Below are 26,307 nucleotides of genomic sequence, written 5' to 3'. Positions count from 1 at the left end.
GCTGGTCAAGAGTCAAGGGTGTCTTCCCCTCCTGCTGCAACAAGCTCCCCCAGTCTCCCAGAACCAGAAGGGGGCTGAAACGGGTGGAGCGGCAATAGGCTATGGGGAGGCAAAGTCTCCCTGGAGATGCAATGTTGCATGCATGTCACGTGTATGCTGTCACACACACACAGTGCATTGTCAGGAAGAAGCTGAGCAGGGCGGCTTCCTCTCTCATACTCAGGAGGAGCCAGCCATTGAACTGCACCACACTCGGTCTCCCCCACCCCCTCAACATCCAGGTACCCAGCCCCCTGCCAGCAAATATTGAGGGGGCCAAAGACCCCTCTGCCCCTAGGAGTTGGTATGCCTGGTTGAAATCCTAACTTGCACTTAATTCTACCACTTCTGGATCTGCCCCCAAACTCTGTACAGATCTGGTTCCAATCCTGCTGAGACTCACATTTCTTTTTTTTTCTTTTTTTTAGATGATCTTTATTGACTTTTTACTTACATACTATACATACACATACATTATGTTTCACATTTGTTCTTGCTCTCCCAAGCTGACTTCCCTCCTTCCTTCTTCCAGCTTTTTTATGTCGTCTTTAACTTTTCGCATTGTCTTTGTCCATTTTATATATAATTGTTCTTCTTCATTTTTTTCCATAAAATGTCTGTAAACAAATAAATCTTTCTATATATACAATTCTTGTTGTCTGTCTATATTCATTTACAAATATTGTTCAACAATAGTCCTAATATACATTTTTAATTCATTTTTATATTATTATCCAATAAATTTCTTGTGTTTTCCCGTTATGAGGTTTATTTTAGTTCTACTGGTTTCCCTATTTCACATCGTCTTCTCTATATAGAACATAATTTTCCCCCATTCTTTTTGATATGTTTTGTCACCCTGATGTCGAATTTTTGCTGTTAGTTTGGCTATTTCTGCATACTCCATAGCCTTGTACTGCCACTCTTCTATTGTAGGCAATTTTTGCTGTTTTGACACAAAACAGTGGTGCTGAGACTCACATTTCAACTCCGGTGACTTCGTCTGCCTTTGGCTCAGCATTGACAAGCCCAGACTTCTCCCTGCTTGGATGCCATTCTGTCTCACCTAACCCCCTAATTCCAGATGTTTGGGGACTGGCTGCGTATTAGTGGTGGCAAATCCTGCCTTGATTAAGCTCTTCTTCAAGATATTTTTAAAGGAGGCTATACATTTCACTTGTCTTTGAAAAGAAAATCCTAGGAAGGTGGCAAATCCTAGTTGATTTTGCAACCAAAGTCCTAAACCTGAATGGAAATCAAGGCATCATTATTTATGTTTTGTCTTTGGGAACATCTCAAGATTCCCTCTTCCTCCTCCTCCTCCCCTGAGACCCCTGAAAAGAGGGGCAGTTTAGAGCAGCTGTCAGTGTCGCCGTGAACAGCGCCTGCCAAACTGGAGGGAGCAGAGCAGATAGACTTAAAGCTACCGTAAAAGCCTTTCAGTTGCAAGATTGAAAAGAGGGTGAGGTGGGAAAGTAGAAGCTGAAGGATGGCTATGGGATTCGTCTTGACCAAATTATCAGGCTCCCTTTCCTGCCTGAACTGGGAAGTCCATGCAATGCAACCCCTCAGAGGAACACCTCCCAAGTCACAGGCGTACAATACCTCTCAGCACAAACAGCAAGAGTCCAGCACTTGCCGATAAGCTTGTGTTTACATTAGCTCCCTATAGTTCAGTTCAGCTGCTGGGGGTGAATAGCTGTAGCCTTGCTATACTGGTCATATTAAAGGCAACACTCTTGTTGATAGCAGCTCCAGTCAATGTATCCGTTCCAGGAAACGTGTGTGTGTGCTTTTGTGCGAGAGAGAAAGTGTGAAAGTATGTGAGTGTGTGTGTCCTTTATTCTATTGTGTTCCATTTTAGCCCAGCCTAGTCTGTAATCCTATGTACTAATAGGAATCTCAGTTCTCTGAGGGCCAGTCTCTATGTAGTCAAAGCAGCAAGCATGGGGAGGAGAAATTTGGTTCAGTTTGCATTTAAAAGCGAACTTAGCATATATATTTTTCACTTTCCAAAATAAGATGCAAAATGAAGCAAAGCACATCCTTTGAAATGTGCACTACTCTGAATTTTGCAGTGCGATTCTCCAGCCGTGTGTACAAAATGCATACAGTGGGGTTGAAGTGTGAGTATAAATGCACAGATTAGTGAAAATTACATACAAAAATGCGTCAAATTAGGAGAAATCGCTTTGGCAAAAAGGTGCATATTGGGCAAATTGCATATAAAAATGTTTTTTTATAGGGGAGAAAAATCACACTAAATCTCACTAAAGTATTGACAAATTTTCCACGAGGATTTTAAGTGTCCTTGGGGTAGTTAATTGGGAACTGAGAGGACAGGACTTTATGAGAGACACAAAAGAACCTTTAAAAGCAGCAGTTCTCAAAGGGTGTGGCAGGAGAAGATGGCAAGGGTGGTGGGAAGATTCAAGGACAATCAAAGAGGCACTTAAACATTTCAGTGTAGTATAGTATAGTATCAAAACAATGTTTTTTTCTTTTGGATATGCAATCAGAAACAGTATGTGTCTCTCTTCAAGAGCATTGACTGTTCTACAGTTCTACACAGCGTATTTTTGTGAAAAGGGGTTTTCAACTCTGACAAATATGAAAGAACAGAAAAGAGAGAGGCTACTTTATGTTGATGAGGATATGAGAGTATGTTTGTCTCAAATTAGACCTAATATAAATGGGATTACGCAACAAAAGCAAGCTCACACCTCTCATTGAATTTTTATACATATTGAAGGTACGTACCGGTATGTCAAAGGTTCATTTATAATTACATTCAGGGGATGATTCCTGTTCTTATGTAGCTGCAGAGGAGGAATGACCACTGGGAGGAGCACAGAGAGAAGAAAGGACATGGTTCATCGGCAGCAGCACAACTGGATGCCTTCATCTGCCCCAGTTGCAACAAAACATGTCTCTCCTGTATTGGTCTCTCCAGCCACAGCAGGCGCTGAAACCTTCCAACATATTGACTCTACTCCAAATGGTGTACTCCTCCATTGTCTCCCAAAACAGACAGACGGATGCCAACTATCACAAAAGGCCAAAATGTGAATGGGTCATACTTTGCACTCAGCAGATCAATTGCTGGTAGGATTTTATTAGGATTTTATTTACTTACAGAATTTCTAATGGAGGATGTATTCCAAACTTAACTAGCCTCATTTATCAGGTGGCATATTATTATGGCCCAGAATGCAATTTATAGACAGGTAGAGCTACAGGTAGGTTTAATGAGGAAGAAGACCTTCAGTTTTCTATTTTAACTTCTTTATTTTAAGGCACTGTTCTGTTCTTTTGGTTTTAAAATTAACTCGCAGACAGAAGTTTTGGAAGTTTCTTTAATTTAGTGGCCATATGTGATAGAATGATTCCCTGCTGTGAAATCTGTCATGGACAGAGAATCAAAAACAGAAGGGAAGAATTATGCCAATATGCCTAGCACCATATGAAGAAAAAAAATCAGATTCTTAACCCGTGGACACTGGTATTCCACAGCAACATATTAAGTGCAATGCCCTCCAAAGCAGAAAAACCTAAAGACTCATCCAAGGAGCTATTTATGTGCAACCATGTTATGGTTGTACATACCCTGGGGCTTTTGTGGGAGTTTACAAAACTGCCTGCGATGTGGGGTAGAGGGGGGAACAATGCCAAGAGACTGACCTTTCTGTGCATTGAATTTGCAGGTACATAGGAAGCTGCTTTTTCCCAAGGTCAGAAAGAGCAAGAGACAAAGTTCCACCACCAACAGCCATCAAAAATGAGAAACTACGGATCTGTGAGTTTTAGCCGCCCTGATAAAGTTGGCCCTAATGTGGATTGTGCCAAATCTATTTTACTTCATCCGCTTTGCAGGGACTCCTTTGCAGACAAATTTTATCCGCTTCTGCCAAAAGGAGGGGAAAGGTTCTGGCCATTTTTAGATTCCCCAAAAGAGTGCAAGGGGGACGCAGAACTTCATTTCACAGAATGAGTCAAAACCAAAACCCAGAAGCACAGAGCAACTCAGAAAGAAATTGGTTGTTTTTTTTTCAAAAAAAAGAAAAACAGGTATTCAAGGTGAAAGTTGGGACCGATGCAAGCCACTTCCATGTACATGCCTTGAGCAATTTTGAGGAAAGGTGGAATATAAATCAATAAACTGTGATGAAAACTGAGTCACCATCATTGCAACATAAACCCAATCTGCCGCACAGCAAGACACATTATTGTTGCTGATCAAAGGAGACAGATTAGGAATCGCTTCTCCTGAACGTCCCCACATCCCCAAAGAGGTTTGAAGAATGAAATAATCCTCCCCCGAAGCAGGAGTTCACAGTATGGACCCTTTTAGCTCTCAAGTCTCCGAAATCTGGTTGATGTTTCCATCAAACAATTTAGCACACAAACTGAGACAAGATGTGGAAATTCTTGCCCGAGCGAATGTAATTGCATGGACAGCGTCAATGCCATTCGACTTGGTGTCAACCGTTTCCCGAAGTTCACTTTGTCATATAGAGCAGCCAACAGGCGAGGAAGAGATACCAGAGCAGAATGGTCCAGAATGAAGTAGACAGTGCAGAATCGTAGTTTCTCTAATGTCAAGTTCTCTAGATGTCTTCAACATTCTGGAGGATGTAATAAGGTAAAGGTAAAGGGACCCCTTCATGGATCACTGCCTTGCCGTGGCGAAGGGGCTTGAAGAACTCAGAGAAGCTATGAACTATGCCAAGCAGGGCACCCAAGATGAACAGGTCATAGTGGAGAGTTTTGACCAAACGTGATCCACCTGGAGGAGGAACTGGCAAGCCACTCCAGTATCCCTGCCAAGAAAACTCCATGGACAAAGACAACAGGCATATAAAAGTTATGACGCTGGAAGATGAGCCCCTCAGGTCGGAAGGCGTCCAACATGCTACTGGGAAAGAGCGGAGGACAAGTACAAGTAGATCCAGAGCTGATGAAGCGGCTGGGCTAAAGCCAAAAGGATGTTCAGTTGCAGATATGCCTGGAAGCGAAAGGAAAGTCCAATGCTGTAAAGAAAAATATTGCATAGGAACCTGGAATGTAAGAACCATGAACCTGGGTAAGTTGGATGTGGTCAAAAATGAGATGGCAAGAATAAATATTGACATCCTGGGCATCAGTAAACTAAAATGGACGGGAATGGGCGAATTCAGTTCGGATGACCATCATATCTACTACTGTGGGCAAGAAACCCACAAAAAAAAATGGAGTGGCCCTCATAGTCAACAAAAGAGTGGCGAAAGCAGTACTGGGATGCAATCTCAAAAATGATAGAATGATCTCGATACGAATCCAAGGCAGACCTTTTAACATAACAGTAATCCAAGTTTATGCACTAACTACTGGTGCTGAAGAAACTGAAATTGACCAATTCTATGAAGACTTACAAGACCTTATAGAAGTGACACCAAAGAAGGATGTTCTTCTCATTATAGGGGATTGGAATGCTAAAGTAGGGAATCAAGAGATAAAAGGAACAACTGGCAAGTTTGGCCTTGGAGAGCAAAATGAAGCAGGGCAAAGGCTAATAGAGTTCTGTCAAGAGAACAAGCTGGTCATCACAAACACGCTTTTCCAACAACACAAGAGACGACTCTACACATGGACATCACCAGATGGGCAGCATCGAAATCAGATTGATTATATTCTCTGCAGCCAAAGATGGAGAAGCTCTATACAGTCAGCAAAAACAAGACCTGGAGCTGACTGTGGCTCAGATCATCAGCTTCTTATAGCAAAATTCAAGCTTAAACTGAAGAAAGTAGGAAAAACCACTGGGCCGGTAAGATACAATCTAAATCAAATCCCTTATGAATACACAGTGGAAGTGAGGAACAGGTTTAAGGATTTAGATTTGCTAGACAGAGTGCCTGAAGAACTATGGATGGAGGCTCGCAACATTATACAGGAGGCAGCAACGAAAACTATCCCAATGAAAAGGAAATGCAAGAAAGCAAAGTGGCTGTCCAATGAGGCCTTATAAATAGTGGGGGAGAGAAGGCAAGCAAAATGCGAGGGAGATAGAGAAAGATACAGGAAATTGAATGCAGATTTCCAAAAAATAGCAAGGAGAGATAAGAAGGCCTTCTTAAACGAGCAATGCAAAGAAATAGAGGAAAACAACAGAATGGGAAGAACCAGAGATCTGTTCAAAAAAACTGGAGATATGAAAGGAACATTTCGTTCAAAGATTGCCATAATAAAGGACAAAAGTGGTAAGGACCTAACAGAAGCAGAAGACATCAAGAAGCGGTGGCAAGAATACACAGAGGAATTACACCAGAAAGATATGGATGTCTTGTACACCCCAGGTAGTGGGGTTGCTGACCTTGAGCCAGACATCCTGGAGAGTGAAGTCAAATGGGCCTTAGAAAGCACTGCAAATAACAAGGCCAGTGGAAGTGATGGTATTCCAGCTGAACTATTTAAAATTTTAAAAGAGGATGCTGTTAAGGTGCTACACTCAATATGCCAGCAAGTTTGGAAAACTCAGCAGTGGCCGGAGGACTGGAGAAGATCAGTCTACATCCCAATCCCAAAGAAGGGCAGTGCTAAAGAATGCTCCAACTACCGCACAATTGCACTCATTTCACACGCTAGCAAGGTTATGCTTAAAATTCTACAAGGAAGGCTCAAGCAGTATGAGGACCGAGAACTCCCAGAAGTGCAAGCTGGATTTAGAAGAGGCAGAGGAACCAGAGACCAAAATACAAACATGCGCTGGATTATGGAGAAAGCTAGAGAGTTCCAGAAAGACATCTACTTCTGCTTCATTGACTATGCAAAAGCCTTTGACTGTGTCGACCACAGCAAACTATGGCAAGTTCTTAAAGAAATGGGAGTGCCTGATCACCTCATCTGTCTCCTGAGAAATCTCTATGTGGGACAAGAAGCTACAGTTAGAACTGGATATGGAACAACTGATTGGTTCAAAATTGGGAAAGGAGTATGACAAGGCTATATATTGTCTCCCTGGTTATTTAACTTATATGCAGAATTCATCATGCGAAAGGCTGGGCTGGATGAATCCCTAGCCGGAATTAAGATTGCTGGAAGAAATATCAAGAACCTCAGATATGCAGATGACACAACCTTGATGGCAGAAAGTGAGGAGGAATTAAAGAACCTTTTATTGAGGGTGAAAGAGGAGAGCGCAAGATATGGTCTGAAGCTCAACATCAAAAAAACGAAGATCATGGCCACTGCTCCCATCACCTCCTGGCAAATAGAAGGAGAAGAAATGGAGGCAGTGAGAGATTTTACTTTCTTGGGCTCCATGATCACTGCAGATGGGGACAGCAGCCACGAAATTAAGAGACGCCTGCTTCTTGGGAGGAAAGCAATGACCAACCTAGACAGCATCTTAAAAAGTAGACCAAACGACTAAACAACAACAAAGGGACCCCTGACCATTAGGTCCCGTCGTGGCCGACTCTGGGGTTGTGGCACTCATCTTGCTTTACTGGCCGAGGGAGCCAGCGTACAGCTTCCAGGTCATATGGCCAGCATGACTAAGCTGCTTCTGGCGAACCAGAGCAGTGCACGGAAATGCCATTTACTTTCCTGCCAGAGTGGTACCTATTTATCTACTTGCACTTTGACGTGCTTTCGAACTGCTAGGTTGGCAGGAGCAGGGACCGAGGAATGGGAGCTCACCCCGTCACTGGGATTCAAACCGCTGACCTTCTGATCGACAAGTCCTAGGCTCTGTGGTTTAACCCACAGCGCCACCCGCGTCCCTTTGGAGGATGTAATAGTTATGCACAAATAGTTAATGCTATTGGCTGTGATATCCAAGGCCTTTAATCAATAGTCAGATTAGACAGGTGGGAGAATCTACCACAGAAAGTTTGTGCTATTATTAGTATGAAAGGAAAGTGAAGGAAAGGACATTGAGGTCAACTCAGGCAGAAGAGATGCTCTAATTGTAACGTGAGAACTGAGGGAAAGCCTTGCTAGATCAGGCCAAAAGCCTATCCAGTCCATGGTTGCGGAACAACTCCAGGCACGCCTGGAGGATGCAGACCATTTGAATCCCTTCCAATCGGGATTCAGGCCTCATCATGGGACTGAAACTGCCTTGGTCGCGCTGGTCGATGATCTCCATCGGGCTAGGGACAAAGGTGAAAGCTGTTTCCTAGTTCTGCTGGATTTCTCAGCAGCCTTTGATACCATCGACCACGACATCCTTCTGGACTGGCTAAAGGAGCTGGGAGCTGGGGGCACTGTTATACAGTGGTTCCTCTCCTTTCTCCTGGGTTGTGTTCAGAAAGTGGTGTTGGAGGATGAGTGTCCTTTCTCAACAGTGCAGCTTCTGTGTCTGCCTCTCTCTCTACTTCTGGAAATGCTGGAAGCAGGGGTGGTGGTATTCCTCCTCCTCTTCTGTTAGGAGCTATTCTTCCTGTGACTGCATTTCCCACTCTTCTGATCCAGATCAGCCCCTGACAGTCCAGAACCCTATCTTTGCAGTGAACATAGGAATGCTGGAAGCTGTACACTGAATCAGAAAATTGAACTACCTAGTATTGTCTACACCTGCTTGGCAGCTGCTCTCCAGAATTTCTGACCAGGGTCTTTCCCAGACCTACTTGCAGATGTTAGGAAATGAACCTGGGACCCTTTGCATGCAACATGATCCAGGATTAGATGGGCTTTGGGGATGAAATAACAGGACTCTTCTTGTCTTCTTAAGTGTGTGATACATTTTGGAATCTGAAAAACTAATATCAGACCCAAAAGTGCAAAGTGAACCAGCAGAGTTGGTTGGTTGACCATAATTCCTCCTAAACTGGCTCACTAGCTTCCAGGGAACCTTAAAGCTTGGGAAGAGAAAGAGATGTATTTAGGAGCAATAATTACTTCTAAAAAAAATATTTGCAGCTTTCCCGCTTTCCCCCGCTACCCAAGTACTGAACAGTTGGTGCACTTTATCTTGCATTATTACTATGTTTCTGAAAACCCCCATACAAAAATAAGGATCTGCAGAAGAGTCCGTAAATGGCTCTGAAGGAGCACCTAGCGGTCCATTGAGCGTTCATTCCACATTTCAAATCTAAATATGTCTTTACAAACAGCTCCAAAGGACTCGTTAGATTCCACTGGGTCAACCCTCTGCATTTTCAAAAGACCCTAACTATATATTTACATAATCTGCATTTTTAAAAAGCCCTTAATTATGTATTTACATGACAGATGATAACGGCTCCAAAGGAACCATAGCAGTCAGCTGTGTCGGTCCTAATATACTTCCTATAGGGATATTTCCCCCCCACACCTCCCCTTTCTTAAGCAACTGCTTGTATTTGTGGGGAACTGGCACCAAATTAAAAAGAAAGAAAGCAAAACCCAACCTTTTCATTTAAAAGTGAGTAAAATGCTCTAAGTGGCTGAAGACAATCCAGAAATTATTTATTATGGGCTGTAGCTTGAGTCATTGTTCGCTCAAACCAAAGGGCTTGGAATTTAACCAATTCAGAGCCTGATCCAAACATGTTCAGCGCCAGACTTCACCAACCTGATGCCCTCCATGGGGCTTCCTGCTGATGGAAGTTGTAGTCCAAAACATCTGGAAGGCACCAAGTTGGCAAAGGTTGCCCTAAGCAAAGGTTGCCCTTCCCGATGCCTTAGGGAAGGTGCTCTGGCGATCCGCAAAGGAATGTACGTATCCCTAGTGGAGATCGCCAGCTCACCTTCCGGGTAGGAACTCTGGGGATCATTCACAGAAATATAGACACAACACATAGGCTAATAACTTTTAGAGCATATAAAATAAAATAATGATATCATTCAAAAAGTAGAAATAAATCTATTAGAGTTCATATATACAATGTAACAGACGAGTGGCGCAGAACGTCAAGCCATGTGTTCAAGTTAGGCGTCAAAGGTCAGTCTCACAATGGTTATTCAAAGATTTCAACAGAAGATGTCTCAAAAGTCTAAAAAGGAAAGTTTCCTCAATACTTTTTCAAAAGTTTCAATGGAAGACATCTCAAAAGTCTCAAGGACAGTGTTTCCGGAATGATACTACTGTTTCGTAATAGTCTTCTCCAGCTGAAAATACAATGCAAAGCATACAACCAATGAATGATAACAGAATTGAGCATACACATTGTATAATAAAACAGTTCTCACTGCAACACAGGGGTTTGTTTTTGGCACTCTGGGGATCGTGGCAGGGCTAAGCATGTCCTTTTGAGGATCGCAGCAGAATTGAGGGGTGGGGCAGACCCCTTCTAGAAAATATGGAGGGCCTTCTGATCCCTCAGCCCCTTTTAGATGGCGTCCCTGAATGGAAATTCAGTGGCTTCTAACCAAGATGGCTATACATTATTTCTAATGTCAGAAGCAGTATGCACAGCTGGCTGGGCCTGATGAGAGTTGTAGCCAAGTTGCAGATGATTTGGACTACAACTTCTTTCCGCCCCAGGCAGCATGCCCAACTTCTCCTTGCTTGGGCTTTGTCCACTTTGGATGTAGGCCCCACCCACCACCAGTATGTGGACTCCAAATGCAGCCTTCGTGGGCAGAGAGCTTCCTCTCCCCTAGTGGGGAGGCTGTGGTTCTTAATTTGGATGTGAGGAAGGAATTTTGGAATTGACTATGCAGAAAGGAGCAATGTTCTAGGATCTCTTAGCCGGTCAGATTATGGGTTTCTTGCATTGATTCTAATTCTGAGCCAACCCCGTCTGGCCTGGTGGCTGTTTTCTACTCTTCCCAAACTATTATGAAGAAAGGGATCCCATCCCCCCAAAGATAACAAATTACAAAAAACCCAGAGCTGATAAAATGTTGCCGCTTCAAGCTTCCCATGGTCTTCTGCATGGCTGTAAGATTATGGTGGCTTGTTTGTTTTTTAATTTAAAAAAGCAAAAAACCAAGGGCAAAGAGGTGCAAATGTTATAAAGAGGACGACATCGCAGGGCATGTCTCTGGTTCTCCTGCTTGTAGTTTCCAAAGGATTCTAATAAGTCGGGTAAACTGCCGGGACAAACAACACCGCTCCCAATGTGTCTGGAGATTCTGCATCTGCCTTCGTTAATCAGCCTCCTTTCCTGAATATGAATTGGAATAATGAGTCAATTAATGTTCTCAAATGCCAATGAGATGCAAAAGAGATTGGCAGTGGAGGTGGGAGCGGTGAGATTCGGGAGCTGTTCCAGTGCCTGGATTTTTAACAAGCATTGAAAACTGAGTGCACAACTGATTATTTATCACACACAAATGGGGTTGACTGGCACCTCTTCGCATCCACCCCCCTCCCCCAGTTCAACCCAGGCGGTGGAGGAGGGGGAGAAATCTCCATTTTAAGCCAGGCGGTCGGAACTGTAATTATACAGGACAAAATAGCAGGAGGCCATAAATCTTCTGCATTTTAAGACATGTATGCAGTGACTACTTCCTGAACTCTGGAAGAAATCAGCCTACTGTCCTTTCTGGGGCCCTTTGGGGTTAAAGCAGGAGGTTCTTTTGTGCAGACTTGGCCCTAGATGGTTCTTCAGGTCTGTGACATGCTTGGTTTAGGAAGCTGTGAATTGTTGGTATGAGTGTTTATTATATTTCTCACCTGTCCTTCCCCATTAGGGTTCCCACGTCAGGAACATCCCTGACCCTGTGATTTCAGGGCCCAAATCTGAGACCTAAGGGCAGCCCCATGTGATGTCATGGGGTAGCCCCTAGAGATGGAAGTTAATTGGGAGAGGTGAGCAGAGGAGGCCAGATCAGCCCCCCCCAAGCGTCTATGCTATAATTTGGAGTCATGTCCTGCCATGTTGGAGCTTGCAAGCTGGATGCACAGTTATCATTATCATCATCACCACTCTTGCCTGCCTGGAGATTCAAGCTCTCCACCTGCCACCTGCAGAGGGCCACTGCCAAACCTGGAGACTTTAGGTCAGACCTGGAGGGCTGGCAAGCCATTTCCTCATAAAGTCCCAGGGCAGCCCACAACAATTTAATAATACAATACTAAAAGCCATTAAGACAGATCACAATCAAGAGAACAAGGTGGATCCTATAATATATATCTCAGGTACAGTGTCAGATTTACGTATAAGCTAAACAAACTATAGCTTAGGGCCCCACTCTCCTGCCCCCCCCCCCAATTTTTCACTATTAATATACTTCTTCTTAATTGTATTTTAGTTCAATGATTACTTTGATAAAATACATATTTTGTTATTTGCAAATGGCTTTAGATACCTATTACATCCATAAATTACCATATAGCATATATTCAACACAAAAAACCAGTGACAATTCGGTGTTGACAAAGGACAGCTGGACCTATAAAGGGCCCCATTACCTTAGGGCCTCATCAAACCTAAATCCAGCCTTGCTCCGGTATCAAAGTCCATTGTAAATAATAATAGAATCACAGAGTTGCAGAGATGGAAGGAACTCCATGAGTCGTCATCTAGTCCAATGCCTGCAATGCAGGCATCTTCAGGACACAGTGAAGGTGCTAGATGGGCTGCTGTAGGGAAGGAATTTCACAGTTTAGGGGCTGTCACAGAAAATGCCCTCTCACTGGCCACCACCTTCTGAACGACTGAAGGTGGTGGAACTCCCACGAGAGCCTCTTCTGTTGATCTTAACACCCAAAAGGGTCTGTAGGGAAAGAGGTAATCTTTTAGAAATTTGGGCCCAGAGTGGAGTCCTTACTGCCCACCTGAGGAGAAAGGACAGAGTGAGGCCAAAAAGCTCACTTCTTCTTCTTCTTTGCTGATTACTCATAGCTGAGTAAGATTGCCTTCCATGAACAGGGTCTTAACAATGAGTCTGTAAGTGACTGTGGAGGTCAATTCTGGATCCACACGTCCTTCCACAGTGGGGTCATAGGTTTCTGGGTGGGAGTTTATCACGGTGAGGGATTGCCAAGCGTGCCTTCCTCTTAGCATGTTTCTCCCTTTCGTCCTGAGTTCGAGCGTCTTCAAAGCCCATGACACCTTTGGTAAAGGTTCGGTGAGGGTTTGCCAGGCGTGCCTTCCTCTTAGCATGTTTCTCCCTTTCGTCCTGAGTTCGAGCGTCTTCAAAGCCCATGACACCTTTGGTAAAGGTTGTTCTCCAATTGGAGCGCTCGCAGGCCAGTGTCTCCCAGTTGTTGGTGTTTATACTACATTTTTAAAGATTTGCCTTGAGAGAGTCTTTCAACCTCTTCTGTTGACCACCAGCATTACGCTTTCCATTTTTAAGTTCGGAATAGAATAGTTGCTGACCTCAACTGGTGAGGGTGACAAGGACTGACTCCAGGCATATCCCCATCGTACACATCCAATATACCTTTGAAACACGTGACTTCTCCAAAAGAATCCTTGGAATTGTACCAGGAATTTCAGATATGTGAGGGGGAAACTACAGTTCCCATGGTTCTTGGAGGGAAGTCAGGTCCTTTAAATGTGCATTTACACTCCGTCTTGGCAAGGAGAAGTCAGAAAACTGCACTGGAGACCAGGGCAAAGCTGGGGGGGGGGGGTGGAGAATGGACTTCTGCTCCTTCCTCCCTGGGTGATGGACAGAAGTCAACATAAATGACAGGTTGGAACCAAAACTGAAAGGGGAGAAGGCATAACAAGTCCTGATTCTGCCCAATACTGCATCCAGGCTGCTCAAAGGATGAACATTTTCTTCTCAATTTATAGTTGCTCCCTATAATTAAAAACACCAAAGGTTTCCTCACCCTTTAGATATTGGTACAACTATTTCATGAAAACATCTAGGATTAAACCGGCAAAACGTTCATGAGAAGGGAAATGCAAAAAGGGGAAAGCAGACACACAAAACAGCCTCTTATTTATTGCTAAATTGCATTTCTCTGGCTCCCCCCCCCCCCATGTATCTGATAATGATGAAATGGTCGGGTGGTTTGACCTTTTGTTCATTAAATTTCCTCTTAACAGGACACAGATTGGCATTGTGCAGGACAGGGAAAGACTCTAATCAACTGCTCTCCTGTGAACCAAGCGGAGGGGGAAATATTGTTGGTCGATCAGGTGAGCACTAAGCCCAAGTTACTTCAATATTTACTGTGATCTGTATTGTTTAAAATATTTGTTCCCTACCTTTGAACACTGCTTGGTACGTGCATGTAGAATGATTAGAAGGTTGTGCAGATTTTGTGGCATGCCATATTTGGTTTTGCTATTTTAAGTAATTTCAGTGATGATTTCTTGGGGAAATGGTTCCCATTTCTTGTGTATGTTGCTCTGAAAATGAGATGGGAAGAAGTCCTCCTAAACACACACACACACACACACACACACACACACACACACACTTCAATGAATTTGATCTCTGGTGGTTCTGAAAAGAGAATATAGCTGCGATCCTCTGGTCCAGTAGCCATTGGATACAGTTGATCTTCCTATGCAAGAGAGAGTGAGAGCTCTGCCCGATCCTCCCTCTCTGTTGCCACGGCAGCTTCCTTGGCCCTGCTGCTTCTGACATTAGCGCTCTAACATTGGAAGCACTATGCTCAGGAGGAGACAGGACGCCTTGTGTCCAAATGATGCTCTCTGGAAGCTAAAGTACTTGTAGCACAATGCTAGGCATGTTTACTCAGAGGTAAGTGTCACTGTGTTCAATGGGATATACTCCCATGTGCCTCAATCTGAAGCCTTAGTCTTACATGCCAGAAAATGGGTATGTTTAGCCTAGAAAAGAGAAGACTAAGAGAAGATATCATCATCATCATCATCAAACCTTTATTGGCATCACATACAAACATTCAGAATAAATAGGCCAGTGCGATCTCGTTGCCATTTCAACAGTACAGTCATTTGCCAAAGGGAAGAAGAGGTGAGCAATCTATTTCATCTCTGGGGGTCTCCAGCAAGGGCAGGATCCTGTAGCGTACTTCAGCGACAAAAAATCAAATAGAGGAACTTAGCTGCTGTCTTGGTGAGCTCCTGGTCTCTCCCCTGTAATAAGAAGTGTATAAGCTCTGTCTCTGGTTTCCATGTTGGAATACATAGATGGTCTAGAAATTGTTGGCAGAGATCATCATACATTTTACATTTAAGGGCCATGTGAGCTAGAGTTTCCTCCAGGTGGGCATCGCATGAGCAGATCCTATCTCCTTCTGCCATACCCGCAAACCTACCCCAAAGATGTATGAGAGAAGATATGATAGGTAAAGGAACCCCTGACCATTAGGTCCAGTCGTGGCCGACTCTGGGGTTGCGGCGCTCATCTCGCTTTATTGACTGAGGGAGCCGGCTTACAACTTCCGGGTCATGTGGCTAGCATGACTAAGCCACTTCTGGTGAACCAGAGCAGCGCATGGAAACACCGTTTACTTTCCTGCCAGAGCGGTACCTATTTATCTACTTGCACTTGACGTGCTTTCGAACTGCTAGGTTGGCAGGAGCTGGGACTGAACAATGGGAGCTCACCCCATCGCGGGGATTCGAACCGCCGACCTTCTGATTGGCAAGTCCTAGGCTCAGTGGTTTAACCCGCAGCGCCACCCATCTTCAAATGTCTTGAGGGCTGCCACATGGAAGATGGAGCAAGCTTGTTTTCTTCTGCTCTGGCAGGCAGGACCCGTACCAATGGCTTCACGTTACGAGAAAGGAGATTCTGACACAACATCAGGAAGAACTTTCTATAATAAGAGATGTTCAACCGTGGAACAGACTCCCACGAGAGGTGATGGACTCTCCTTCCTTGGAGGTTTTTGAGCAGAGGTTGGGCAGCCATTTGTCATGGATGCTTTAGTTGAGATTCCTGCATTGCAGCGGGCTGGACTGGATGAGCCTTGGGATCCCTTAGCATGCTACCATTCTATGATTCTCTGATTGATTCTAAATCTGAAGTTAGCAACCTTAGCCAAGAGGCTCAGTGGAGATGCAAAATAGGGGCCAGGCTGCTGATACAGTTGCTGCTGCTGGTGCAACTTATATGGGCAGTAAAAATTAAAAAAAGACGTGGGGGGGGGGGGAAGGCTGAGCTACTGTAGTTGCTTATGATGAGTTCTGCTTTCTGCATGTAAGCACTCCATCCAGCAAGATGAATCTGATCCCTGCCAAGCTATTTGTCTATTAAGCACTTGCATAAAAGGGATCCTTCTTTTTTTCTCTCTCCGGCAGTCAAGGAACCCAGAACAAGACCCAAAGGAAGCTTGGTTTGTAGAGTTAATTTGGAAAAATTATTCCCAAGCTTTGTCCCCCCCCCCCCCCAATTGCTCTGAATAGCAAATGCTATTTCGTCCCCTGCAGGAAGTATCTAAACAGTTCTCTCCGCTGCTTCTAAACACACACACACACACACACACACACACACAGTGATAATGAATCGCACACAGTCCAATTATAAGAACCAACAATTGCAACTTAAAAGTCGAAACCTCTTCCATTGTCCCCTCCGGAGTTGTTAGAGACATTCCTCAGCTTCAGTTCTAAATGAATTCTAGCTAAATACCTTTGAATGCTCCAATAGGAACATTTAAAGACATAAAAGGTGTCCAAAAAGTTCCCCTTTGCATTACTCCGTCCCCAATTGTTTTCTCTTAATTAGAGAGCCTTACATTTCATTGCTGTTGTAATGGGGTTCCAGAGAGAGGAATGATAGCACATCAAATGAAAATGGGGAGATGCTCAGGCAGAGAAGGTTGAGGGAAAGAACTAGGAGGGGGAAATGGGGTCTGCCGAATAACTGAGGCCTAGTCCTTTCATTCATGTAAGAAACCTGTTTGTATCACTTCAGTAAACTGGTGGGAGTTAATGTGTAAATGCCCCTCCATTTGAAAAAATCACCCCCTGCCCTTAATATAGAAAAGTAGCCTGTCAGGGAGAAAGCTAGACAAGAACTATTCTTCCTGACATGCTACTTTTGTAAGTACTGGGGAGGGTTTTGTATGTGTGCATGCTACGCAAGTGGATAGCTTGTGGGCTGTGTGTAATGTTGAAACATTTGGAATTTGTTTCAACTTGAGGTGAGACAAGAACCCCTCCGCGCACACACACACAAGCACACACACATTGTTGTGTGTGCATGCATGTAAAATTTTTAGGGGTGTGGTGTATGTTATTTAAACTTTATGGAGGTGATTGGCTTGATGGCTGTTATTTTTCAAATGTATTCCACTTTCCTTATACAGTGGTACCTCGGGTTAAGAATTTAATTCATTCTGGAGGCCCGTTCTTAACCTGAAACTGTTCTTAACCTGAAGCACCACTTTAGCTAATGGGGACTCCCACAGTCGCCGCGCCACTGCTGCGTGATTTCTGTTCTCATCCTGAAGCAAAGTTCTTAACCCGAGGTACTATTTCTGGGTTAGCGGAGTCTGTAACCTGAAGCGTCTGTAACCTGAAGCATCTGTAACCCGAGGTACCACTGTAGCGGCATTGTTTGACCCCTCCCACTTGGCCTTTGATCCCACCCACTTGGCCCTCGGAAGCTGGCCAGTATAAAATCTGGCCCTTGGAACAAAAAGGGTTCCCTAGCCTTGGTGGGCAGCAGAGGATTAGGGAAAGAAGATACTGGGTACTTAAAGTTTATTGCCCTATAGCCATTCTAGCAGCAGTGGTTTGCTTTCCCTATTTACCAGCAGAAGTAGCAAAGCCACACTTGAGGCAATGCATAAATACTGGAAGCCCAAATGCCTTCCTCCAAATTGCCCTTCTGATTGAAATATACCCTACACCATAATTGCATTCTCATGATTTCACAGTTTGGGTGGAATCTCTCTCAGAGAGGTTTGTACTTCTCTTAAATCAGTGATGGCCAAACATGGCCCTCCAGCTGTTTTGGGACTACAACTCCCATCACCCCTAGTTAACAGGACCAGTGGTCAGGGATTATGGGAACTGTAGTCCCCAAACAGCTGGAGGGCCAAGTTTGACCACCACTGTCTTAAATGGTAAATGGGCATATGGCGGGGGGTGGGGGTGGAATCCTGTCCACAGACCATTGCACCATGATAAACAAGAAGCAGTATTGTGTGAATGGATTCTGATTGCTTTTCAAGCCTTTGCTGAGAGTTGCCATTGTTCTCAGCACCTAATACACTCTCCATCAGGTTGGCATTACCCCAAATTTTGCCATCTGATGCTGTTGCCCTTTTGTCTCCTGTCAGGGCAGGTCGCAGATGAGTTGATGGACGAACTTGGCCAGAGCGGAAGTGACAAGTGGCTGTCTCAAGGGCAGAGATACACCTGTTTTCACAAAAGAAAGACATCTGCAACCAGACAGGTAACAATTCAGCTGTGAGTTACATGCTTCTGCTCTTTGCTTTCTGGTTTGCACCTGAAAGTTTGCACCACATTTGACAGGACATTCTTCCAGGTGTTTTATATGATTTATGTAAAGTAAACTCCATGCCCATTTAACCTAACTGTCCAAGTCTAGCTTTCCTAGGAAATCTGATCTTGTGACTCTTCCAAGAGTCAGCAATGACAGGGATGAATCAAACCATCCTGGAGGAATTTACAGTCATACCTCAGGTTACAGATGCTTCAGGTTGCGCGTTTTCAGGTTACGCACCACGCCGAACCCGGAAGTACCAGAACGGGCTACTTCCGGGTTTTGGTGCTTGCACATGCACAGAAGCACTAAATCACACTTTGTGCATGCGCAGAAACGCTGAATTGTGGCCCGCGAGTGATCAGACGTGGTGCTGCGGGTTGTGAATCCTGTGGGTTGTGAACATGCCTCCTGCATGTATCACGTTTGCAACCCAAGCATCCACTGTATTCAACCTTATTGAATCCCTTTTTCTCCTCCTTTCAAACTCCCTTGTCAGTGGCGTAGCGTGGGTTGTCAGCACCCGGGGCAAGGCAAGTAATTTGCGCCCCCTAACCCGTTGATTTTAGTAGGGGCAGAGAGCTGCGAGTGCGAGTGCGCCCCCCCAGATGTTGCGCCCGGTGTGGCCGGCCCCCCCTGCACCCCCCACACTACACCACTGTCCCTTGTACATTTTCACACCAAAATGTACCTTGAAAACTTCTACTAGGTGCTAGGATAGCCAACTTCAAACATTCAAAGGGCTGTCACAGGGAAGATGGAGCAAGCTTGTTTTCTGCTGCCCCAAGCGGGTAGGATTCAAATGACAGTGGTACCTCGGGTTAAGCACTTAATTCGTTCAGGAGGTCCGTTCTTAACCTGAAACTGTTCTTAACCTGAAGCACCACTTTAGCTAATGGGGACTCCCACAGTCGCCGCGCCACTGCTGCGTGATTTCTGTTCTCATCCTGAAGCAAAGTTCTTAACCCGAGGTACTATTTCTGGGTTAGCGGAGTCTGTAACCTGAAGCGTCTGTAACCTGAATCGTATGTAACCCGAGGTACCACTGTACAAGAAAGGAGTTTCTGGCTAAACATTAAGGAAGAACTTTCTGATGGCAAGAGCTGTTTGTTAGCAGAATGGACCACCTCAGAAGATGATGGGTGCTCCTTCGTTGGACGTTTTAAAAGAGAGGTTGAATGGCCTTCCATCAGGGATTTTTTTAGCTGTGATTCCTTCATTGCAGGGGATTAGACTAGGTGAGCTTTTGGGCTCCTTTCCAAACTTACAGTTCTATGATTCTATGAACTCTAATCTCTGGCCTTCCCCAGTTTTCCCACTGCAGGGAGAGTTCCTTCACTAGCCTTGGAAATCCTGCCAGGACATTCAGTGTTGATGAGAGATCTAATGAACTTAAGTTGCAGGAGGGTGGATTTTGATTAAGCATTAAGAGAAATGTCTTAACATTGACAGCAGCTTGACAATGGAACCAGTTGCCCTCGCTCTTCTCTGCGGGAGGTCTTGAAGCAGAGACTGGGCAACCACATCTTGAATATGCTCTAGCTCTGGATTTCCTTCCTCAGGCTAGATGGCATTCAAGTGTGTCCCCCTCCAGCTCTATCATTCAGTTATTCTCCCTCATTCCCAAATTGTTGTTGTTGTTTAGTTGTGTCCGACTCTTCGTGACCCCATGGACCAGAGCACGCCAGGCACTCCTGTCTTCCACTGCCTCCCGCAGTTTGGTCAAACTTATGCTGGTAGCTTCAAGAACACTGTCCAACCATCTTGTCCTCTGCCATCCCCTTCTCCTTGTGCCCTCCATCTTTCCCAACATCAGGATCTTTTCCAGGGAGTCTTCTCTTCTCATGAGGTGGCCAAAGTATTGGAGTCTCAGCTTCAGGATCTGTCCTTCCAGTGAGCACTCAGGGGTGATTTCCATAAGAATGGATAGGTTTGATCTTCTTGCAGTCCATGGGACTCTCAAGAGTCTCCTCCGAACCCACCAAATCAGTGAACATCTAGTGACTATGGTGGCACCCTTGTGTGACGTCCATATTGCCAGATATCGGTCAGTAAAATCATTTGTCTGTGAGATTGCTGAGGGTGAATGATGGTGATGGAAAGTGAAGACAAGTAAGGATGAGTAAGTCAGCTTAAATGAAAAAGTGAACTTTTTTTTTCAAGTGACAAAAATGCTGAAAGGGGAAGGCATTTTGGGACAGTTCTGAAAATGTTCAATAACAGTGAATAGCTTCATCTCACTCAGCCCTGGTCTGTTTTCAATAGACTCTTTGTATATTTTCAGGGCCTACTAATATCAGCACGGATTCAAGAGGCCCTTGCCAACATTAAGTCAACTCCATGTTATACCTTTGAACGTTGCAACCTCAACCTATTTTTGGCTGTTGAAACCAAATCACTCTTGTGACAACCATCTAACCCTTCAGGGTCAATTCGTCATACTCTGTGCCATCTGTCACTGTCAAAACCTTGTAATTAAAAGCAGACTGAGTGTTGGATCAGTTAAGAAGGATTCATTTATATGTAATTAGTTGTTATAGCAAAATATTGTGGGGGTGGGATCAGGTTGTAGACTTTGGAAAATGTGACCCAATGTTGTTAGGAAGCTGGATTTTGCTGGCATGGGCCACTGCTGGGCTCAGGGTGAGCTACACATTACTCACTTCAGTTTCCAAGAACTAAACCTGCGACGGAGATGATTGGCGTGGCTGTATTAGCTCTTTTTCAGGCTGATGCAATTTTGCAAGTCTCAATTGCCATTAAGCCACAGGCCCATTGTGGTGCCCTTCCATCAATTCCTATAAGTTTCAGCATTGCAAGGCAGTGTGGTGTAGTGGTTAGAGTGCTGAACTAGGACTTTGGAGACCAGGGTTCAAATCCCCACTCAGCCAAATGAAACTCACTAGGTGACCTTGGGTCTCTCTCTCTCTCTCTCTCTCTCTCTCTCTCTCTCTCTCTGTCCCTCTCTCCCTCCCTCTTAACCTACCCTATCTCACAGGGTTGTTATGGGGATTAAATGAGGAGGGGCAGAACACCTCATTATCCTACACGTAGGCCTTCAGATATCTCCTTCTAGTGCTAGTTTCCCTTTCAGTAACAAAAATATACATTGGCCAACTTATTTCCATTTACCAGGACCGTCTTCTTAATTAAGATGGGAAGTACAATCCTAGCCTTTAGCTTACCATTTAGGAAGCAATTTGCCACCATAATGGTGGCTGATACGATATTTTCTCGGGCAGTAAACTGTGCTAACGGCTCAAAAATGCACGCAATTTAGGAGCTGACAGATCCAATTCGGAAGCGGAGGAGGAAGTCCGCCGAGACGCTTTGGTCGGGGCTGCTATTAGCTCTTTGCTCATTTGACTGCCCCGTCTGTGGGAAATATGCTAATTGCTTCTTGATGTAGCCTTTGAACTTCCGGGTCAGGTGAGAGTCAAGATGCTACCAAAGCGGCGGTGTGACTCTTATTAGTGTTGATAGATGCAAATAGCTTTGGTTTTGATGTGTTTGTTTGGTACCCATGGATTATTATTATTTTTATATTTATAAAAAAAAAACAAAGAAGAAAGGATATACAGCACAAGAAACTAATTTCCAAAGCTTATACACGCTGAAGTCTGGTGGTAGGGCATACCTGTTATGCTCCCATCACAAAGCTAGGGTGGTATTGCTACGCAGAATGTTGTTTCAATGTCAGGACAATAGCGACTGCTGGCATATGCTGGGGAAACCATTATGAAAAGGCAGAGGGGCATTGCATTTCAGACCACAACTAGGGAGATTGCTGTTGTGCTCAAGTCCTACTTGGGGGCTTGTTTTAAAGCCCTATGTGGCCTAGGACCCAAGTACCTAGGGGACCACCTCTCCTGGTATGCCCCGTGGAGGAACTTAAGGTCCACAAATAACACTTTGGAGGTCCCGAACCTCGAGGAGGTTAGATTGGTTTCAACTAGGGCCAGGGCCTTTTCAGCACTGGCCCCAATGTGGTGGTACGCTCTGTCACAAGAGACTACGGCCCTGCGGGACTTGACATCTTTCCACAGGGCCTGCAAGACGGAGCTGTTCCGCCTGGCCTTTGGTTTGGACTCGGTCTGACCCGTATGTTTCCCTCCCCTTATGGTTTTGATCTATGGGCTACTATTAAAATGAGGCTGCATTTTAAATTGCATTTTAACCTGTATTTTAAATTGGTGTTTTTTCCCCCCTCCCCTTTCCCCCTATTATGTTTTTACTGTGATTTTATTGGTGTTAGCTGCCCTGAGCCCGGCTCTGGCTGGGGAGGGCGGGGTATAAATAAAATTTATTATAATATTATTATTATTAAGACAATATGAGGACAGGATGCTGGGCTTGGTAAGCCCCTGGTCAAATTCAGAAGGTCTCTTTTTGTTGTTTCTACCACCTGTTAACCCATAAAGGGCCAGGTCAGAAGTCAAGAAAGGGTGGCATGCCTTCCAAGTGTCCTGATTTTCCAGGGACAGTCTCTGAATTATGAAAGCCATACATATTTTCCATAAACTAAACCATTCAGTATTCCATTATTACTTCCATCAAAACTTATTTACACTGTTGAATTTATCTTAATGCTGCCAATGTTTTCAAGTGCACACAATTTCCCCCACACATATTCAATAAATGTTTTCCAATCTTCTTTAAACAAATGTTCTTCTTGTTCTCTTATTCTATAAGTTAGATCCGCAAGCTGTGCATATTCCATCAGTTTAAGTTGCCATTCTTCTTTGGTTGGGACCTTGCTCGTTTTCCATTTTTGGGCTAAAGAAACACAGGCTGCAGTTGTGACATACATAGATAACCTTATTTAATTCTATCACTCTATAACCTTTCTTTCCTTTATGCCTTTATTCCCCTATTAGTCTCCTGAAAGCGCCACCTTCCCCTGCCCTCCAATATCTGTTCCAAAATGGCTTTGATGGAAGCCTCTTGGCCTCCCACCGATGGACCAAAAAGCACTTTGTGCGGGAGAATGGATGCTTGTTTTGTTTTTGCCACCTCCTGCCTCCCGTGTGCTTCAGGTGGAGCAAGCTCAGAGGACTGATCGACCTTTCCTTTCCCCCCACCTCTTTCAAATGCAGCCTCTGCTCAAATGGAAAGGCAGGAATCCTCAAGGGGGTTAAGCCCATGGGTACCACGGCCAGCTGGATTCCTCCACACTTTCAGGCTGCACTCTGATGAAATCGATGGTGGCCTTTGGTCTGTCCTCACACAATGCTGGTAATCATTTTAATAAGCGCCAGCGGCCTTTGGGTTATACGGCAGGCTGGGAACATTCGATCCCTTTGTCATCTCGTGGAACGCCCGGTGAGGGTGTGTTGCTGGAGAAGCTTCTCCTTTCTCGATGAATTATTTAGCCCTGTTGCTCCATGCATCAGTTGCTGACACTTTACACTGTCAATACAAGCCCACAACACTGTGTTGCGTATGACAAGGTAATTTCCCACAGCTACAAGTCCTGTTAAGTGAGAGGATCAAAGCCTCTTGGGGAGTAAAAGGGGTGCATTTTAAATCTGTCAGATGTAATCAGACCGAGCGTGCTTGTCACACGGATTTTCTCCTTTATTTTAGAAAGGGCAAAACCCTGGCTTCTTTGGGAAACGAGGTGAGGGCGAACGAGAGACTTCACTCGCAACATTTTCTTCTTGGACTGCGTTCGTATGACCTAAGGTGAGCCGTATATAGATCATTCTCCAGAAAAGGGCGTGGCGTGCAGAATTCAGAAGTGTTTTATTCTATACTATTTCTGAACCATTTATGTGTAAGGGCGCTCTTCTGCAAAGGAGGATCTAGTTTAGTTAGGTTATGCAGGTGTATCTCAGAATTTATTCCATCTCCATCATTCCTGGCAAGTTCTCATTGTTCGCATGTCACCCACAGACCAGAAGTTCACTATGTTTCTTAGAAAGCGAGTCAGGACCTGTTTGACTGTTGGGCAGAGGGAAGGCAGCCTCAGGCAGCAGCAGCAACAGCATCTCATTGGATGTTCTCCTCTGTTGAGGGGCAAACCTGGGAGTGTCCTGCACCCCCTAAACTAGCCAGTGCCCTTCATTGTGGTATCCTGCTGCCAATATTGAAGTTTGAGTTGGGTCTCAGTCCAGTCACCTTCTGAACATGGAAGCACATGGGGCACCATCTTGTCCTTTGCCTCAGGCAGCAAAATGTCTAGGACCAGCACTGAAGGCATCAGTCACCATTCTGATAGCAAGTAATGGTACGAGGCACCTGCCTTTCAGTCTGGGCCCAAGACAAAGTGTTGGTCATCACCTAACTGTGACCAGGTTACCTGAAGGATCACTTCCTCCCACAGATACCTACCCAGAACATGAAATTTTCCTCAGATGCCCTTCTGTAGGTGCCCAACCAAATGAGATGAGGTGGATGAATATTAAAAAGGGGGCTTTTTAGGGGGTGGCACCCCAATTTGGGGGTGCTCCTCCCCTGAGAGGCTCACCTGGCAGCTCCACCCATTTTTATTTTGCCAGGCTTTTACAGTTTGAAAGCACTGAATTTTAGATCCATAGTTTAGTGTTTTATTCTCCATTGCTGCTTTTTTATTCTGGAATTTGTTTACTGTTGTTATTGGTCTGTGATTATAACAACATTTTATTATAATTGATTATTATGATTATCTAATCATTACATATTTCCACCCCCATCGTTCAGCTCAGACACTGAGGTCCAGCTCCGAGGGCCTTCTGGCGGTTCCCTCACTGCGAGAAGTGAGGTTACAGGAAGCCAGGCACAGGGCCTTCTTGGTAGCGGCACCTGCTTTGTGGAACGCCCTCCCAGCAGATGTCAAAGAAATAAGCAACTATCTGACTTTTAGAAGACATCTGAAGGCAGCCCTGTTTAGGGAAGTTTTTAGCATTTGATGTTTTATCGTGTTTTTAATATTCTGTTGGGAGCCACCCAGAGTGGCAGGGGAAACCCAGCCAGATGCGTGGGGTATAAATAAATTGTTGTTGTTGTTGTTGTTGTTGTTGTTGTTGTTGTTGTTGTTATATGATTAGTATAATGTTTTCATGTTTTATTTTTTGTAAGTCACCCAGAGACCAGTTATTGAATGGCGTGTAAATGCTGTTAATACATGCCTGCCACCGGGCTCACCAACCTGATTGAATTTAACGAGGAAAGGATTTCAGTTCAGCTCTGGGAAGTGGAAGATGTGATGTAAATAACACTGGTCGTCTCACGGACTATTGACCTGTACACCACTAATCCGCTGCCACCAACCAGGTCCTCCCTGGTAAAATCACTTCAGCCTCAGTAAAGTTCTCAGTTAATAAAGAAGAGTGTATTTTATTTCAGACACAAAGAAACTTTTACAGCATTCTAAACGTTGTTGCTCTTTACTTTCTTAGTCTTATTTTCCTCTCTCTATCTCTTCTACCTCCTCCACACTCGAGAACCCACTGCCCTAACTGTCTCTCTATTACCAACTGCCTTTCCCAACCAGCCAACCCACTGAAACCAGCCAACTACCCACCAACAACTCCCAACCAACTCCTCCCCGAACTCCTTTTATAGTCCCACTGACTCCACCCCTGCGGGTCCTGACTGCAACTGATTTAACTATTTCCCCTCCAGCACTCTCTCATATATGTTAACGTCACAGCCTCTGCCAATCAGTGCAGACTGTACTGAGCGAAATGGACCATTGGTCTGACTCAGTATAAGGATGCACATTATGTCCCCAAACCCTCATAAAGAGATATATAAATGGAGAGCATTTTTTTGTTTTCTTCAGTGAGGACCTGTAAAAACCTAAGTAAGCTGTGCTCTGTGTTTGTGTGACCATGTGAGTTGTTATAAATCTGAGAACGGGGCTGGGAACAAGCTGGCTTTAAACATACACAGCCTGGCACAAGAATACCGCTGTGTCTGAGAGCAATGTCATTGCCAGTCCTCCAAAAGAAGCTTGATGGGGTGTGTTTTCCCCATGCATCCACTCCCCTCTTCTGTTTCTTTCCAATTTTCGCTTTGCAA

The 26,307-nt window shown here is 44.6% G+C and overlaps 1 long non-coding RNA gene across 1 annotated transcript; it reads left to right on the top strand.

Moving 5' to 3' along the window:
- The first annotated feature begins 18,145 nt into the window (after positions 1–18,145).
- LOC308485501 lies at positions 18,146–24,651 on the top strand. Its single transcript, XR_013990575.1, has 3 exons — positions 18,146–18,252; positions 23,890–23,988; positions 24,600–24,651. It is a non-coding gene; the product is annotated as an uncharacterized lncRNA (long non-coding RNA).
- Positions 24,652–26,307: the final 1,656 nt, after the last annotated feature.

The sequence above is a fragment of the Podarcis pityusensis genome (genome assembly GCF_964106645.2).
Source record: "Podarcis pityusensis genome assembly, chromosome: 9".
Lineage (NCBI taxonomy): Eukaryota > Metazoa > Chordata > Lepidosauria > Squamata > Lacertidae > Podarcis > Podarcis pityusensis.
This window is presented reverse-complemented; position numbering and strand designations above follow the sequence as displayed.